This window comes from Pteronotus mesoamericanus, unplaced genomic scaffold, assembly GCF_021234165.1.
Source record: "Pteronotus mesoamericanus isolate MK-2021 breed Mesoamerican mustached bat unplaced genomic scaffold, CSHL_Meso_final scaffold_31, whole genome shotgun sequence".
Lineage (NCBI taxonomy): Eukaryota > Metazoa > Chordata > Mammalia > Chiroptera > Mormoopidae > Pteronotus > Pteronotus mesoamericanus.
The window spans coordinates 31,736,986-31,741,072 of record NW_026555312.1 but is presented as its reverse complement, the minus strand read 5'-3'; the positions used below and the strand labels follow the sequence as shown (position 1 = coordinate 31,741,072).

The 4,087-nt window shown below is 40.4% G+C and overlaps 1 pseudogene; it reads right to left on the bottom strand.

Annotated features, from left to right (window-relative positions):
• Nucleotides 1-276: 276 nt before the first annotated feature.
• LOC129085727 (protein ZAR1-like) lies at nucleotides 277-1,239 on the bottom strand (annotated as a pseudogene).
• Nucleotides 1,240-4,087: the final 2,848 nt, after the last annotated feature.

Below are 4,087 nucleotides of genomic sequence, written 5' to 3'. Positions count from 1 at the left end.
ACACTCCTTATTGGATCTGTTGTGCTAAAGCTGATTCCTCTGTCCATCCAAGGTTATAAGGCTCCCCTCTTGCTATGTTCAGTTGTTTGTCCCAGGCAATTTCTCCACAACTTAGTTGTAATTTTTTTCTATTTTACATGCATTTATTTCACTCTAATCACATGGTGCAATTGTTATACAACCTATAAAAAGTACAAAAGCTTAATTCATTTTCCAAAACTGGGTCAGAGCTAAGGTGCAAAAAAGGATCAGTATCCTGTACAAATCATACTGCTGTCACATGATGTATTTAAAGCTATAAATATTGCCACAGGAGAATCTCTTGTCTTTGCAGCAGCCACACAGTTCCTGTCAATGAAGCCTCCTTAGATCAATGTGTCTTTTTTTTGGAGGACAGGAACAACGGGACTTTGAACAGGGCTGACACTGGATTGCTTCTACACGATGAGGGTTAAAACTTTTATAGAATTTGCGACAGAGTTGTTTGAAATAAACCTTACTGGTTCCAGAAATGCACCATACATAAGCACTCTCCCATCTGCTCTTACAATCTTTAAAATGAAAATAGCCATATTTTCATTCCAAAAACTGGAAGTTGGGTTTCCTGAGTGAGTGGGCGTCTCCCTGGGCCTGCTTACTCTGTCTTTCCCCAGGATTCAAGTTATCTTCCTCCCTCAGCTTGTCCTGCTGCCAGCATTCCTCCTGCTTGTCCTCTTGCAACCTTAGTCTTGGTGGTGACTTCTGCTGTTGATGGCTGGCCTCCGCAGAACCCGAAAGCTCCTGCCTCTTCTCATGCTTACCATCTGTCTGCAGCTGGACCAAGTCCCTGAGGCCCATCACTGGTGAATAGAGGTTCCAGGCTGGCGATGGTGTCTTGGGGACCCTCTGGCCCCAAGGAGAGCAGCTGTGCAGGATTAGTGGGCCCAGTGAGCACTGCATGGACCTGTCTACCCACAGGCTTACCTGTATGCCCATCTCCTTGGTACTGGCCCTGCATAGCCGCAGGCTTAGGTTGGGATTCATCTGGGAGAGAATGACCTTAAACTACTCCCTCTTGTAAGAGTCCATGCAGTAGGCCCAAGCATTCGTGGGGACCACCAGCCCCGTCCTGGCCAGAAAAGTGGGGGCACCAGCATTTTGCCTCCAGTACTCCTGTTGGTGGTCAGAAAGTCCAGGCTGGCCTAAATCCAAGTGTATTCCCTGGTACAGGCCCTGGGGAATATGGACAAAGTGCTTCATCCTCCGGCCAGGCTTCGCGCGACATCTTAGTGCAGTTTGTTGGTATCCTTGCTCTGCCTTCCGCCTTCACCCACCCGTTCTTTCTCCTGGTCAAGTTGGTCCTGAGAGGAGGTCAGTGTGACTTCCTTTCACTCCTCCGCCATCTTGATTTCTTCTGGAAGAGGTTTTTTTTTGGAAGCTAACTAGAACTAGATAATAATGAACTAATCTAACAATAAAGAAGGAGTTCTTATACTTTTTGCCAAATTCCAGTGGGCCCACAACACAAAAAATTAGGCACAAAATTCTTAGGTTAAGAAACATTCTGCAACCTCATGAATTATTTTATTTACTCAAGTTCATGAATTGTTAGATGATTTTAAGTATTTTTCTTCTAATTTTGTTGTGGATCATCTTGTCTACATTTTGGTTTAATTTCATCCCAAAAGTGGTAGACTTGCCTCCTATCTCGCTTGGCTAAAATTACTAAAATACCATATTTGTAATCTTTATATTAGCAGGGGCCTAGAGGCTATTTAACAGGAATGCATTTACAGGTATACCAAGAAATAAAATTGTACAAGCAAAAGCTTTCATGATTTAGATAGATTTATTGCTTTGATTTCTTCATATGTCTATCCATAAACATTTTGACCTGAGTATAAAAACAAACATTTTCTTTATATCAGTCTTTTTAACCCTAGATGTTTATTTTTCCTAAATTGAATTTTAACTGCTGCTTCTCACAGGATTCTTCATTAAACTTATGTTTCTTTTTATTTTTTTCAACCATAGTTGGCACTCAATAGTTTTTATATTAGTTTCAGGTACACTCATTATGTCTTGTTACGACAAATACAGGGTTATTGTAATGCAACAGGCAGCCCCTCTTATGTGTTGGCTGTGACAATTCAGATTCAGGAAGAGTGCAGAATTTTGTTGCTTTGGCTGATAGTGACTTTCTCCAGGGAGAGAAGCAAAAAGTCAGCTACAGGCAGTGCCACTGTGCTTTGCCACTCCACAAAGGGCAGGAAGCCAAGGCTGAATGCAATTAATGGCAGGAAAAGCTGTTCTCTTTGCCCAAATTGTGACAGCTAATACAATAGAAACATACACATGCAGTTCTGCACTTTGAGGAAAGAATTGAGGAAGAAATTCCTGCCTGTTCTCCAGGGAATTCTGTAGGGAAAAAATATGATAGATTCTTCCTGGAGTTGTGCTTGGTGGTGGTCCTATCACTCAGCCATTTTTCTTTTTTTCCCTTTGGAAGAAGCAGTGATCATGAAATTGAGGGGGCACCAATGAACTAAGCTCTGCCATTGAACTGTGCTGACAGTGTAGCTTCCCTTTTCAGTTCTCTCTCAAGTAGGTACACAAGTTTTCTTCTCTGTTACCCAGTGAGCTCACTGGAGTGAACCTTGTTGATCTGTGTGGGTTGTGATGATAGGTAAGTGGGTAGGCCAGTTGTTGTCCTGTTTTGTTTGTTTCTGGAAGAATCAGAATCTTTTGTAAAAGGAGAGTAAGTAAATTGAGAAGCAAAAAGCCCTCATTGAGTGTGCAGTAACTTGCTCCTTAAATAAAAATTTGAGTGTAATATCATACCCTAGGAGATCAATGGAAATAGTCTATACACGAAAATATTGCCTCTTTATCACTAGCTTTGAAAATTCAATTCAGTATGCTAAATATATTTCAAAAGCTTTGCTCCATTCCATGATCAGAGTTATCACTGAAGGTATCATTTCCAAGATATCCAAATTGAATAGCTAATTCTGGAGTGTGTTTCCATTGTACTGCATGATGCTCTGCCTCTTTTTGTACAAGTAATGATATTTTCTGATCACTGCAACAAAAAAGTCTGCTTCTAAGATCCAAACCACTTCTCCAACAACAACTCAAGTGTCAACAGTAAATTTTAATCTCAAAGGGATCGTTCTAAGTGGTATGTACTGTGGTAGTGTTTGTAAACAATAAACGCAAGACAAATCCTTTTTCCATATTGAGAATGTGTGTCTGTAGAGACATATTTTGTACAGTGTTCAATAATTAATTTATACATTCCACAAATATTTATTAAATACAACAATATGTCAGACACTGTTATGCATTGGGATTACTACAGTGAGTAAAACAGACAAGACTCCTGCCCCAATTTGCTATGGTATGATTAGATTCAAAATAAATAATTAAGTGGAGATATGTATATTACTTCAGAAGATGATAGGAAATCCTTGGGATTGAGTATATATGTGTTGTGGGGTGTGTTTTGTGTGTGTGTGTGTGTGTGTGTGTGTGTGTGTGAGACACAGAGAAAGAGGGAGAGAGAGATCCATCTTTAGAACTGGCCAAGTGGAGTGGTAGACTTGATTGTGCATTTTATGGAACCCTGTATTTCAGAGTGACTTTCTTAAAATTATTTATGTCTCCTGTGGTGTTTTTGACAAGGTAGAACTGACAATAAGATCTAGGTAGGGTGTTTCGAATTTGAAAAGGGATCTTGTCCCCATTTTTTCACTTTGGGGTATTCTGTATCTCTTGCCAGCACAGGGAAAATGCCCTGAGGAAGATAGGGACTTAAAATTATGGGGTCATCTTGGAGCCTCACAGGTTCTGGTTCCAGGGGGGTGACCTGGTAAACACATTATTGCCACTGATTAAGGCAGTATTCTTTCATAAGATTGCATGACATCAAGCTATTAAAATAGTGACAACGTGCCAATTGTGGGTGAGCCAGCTTGTTTATGTAAACAGGATCCTATTAAAAACAGATGATAGGGCTCCACACACTTTAGTGGAATCCCTAGTATATAAAATTTTCAAAGGTTGAAATGGAAGGCCTATATAATAGGAGATATTTGAGTGAGATCAG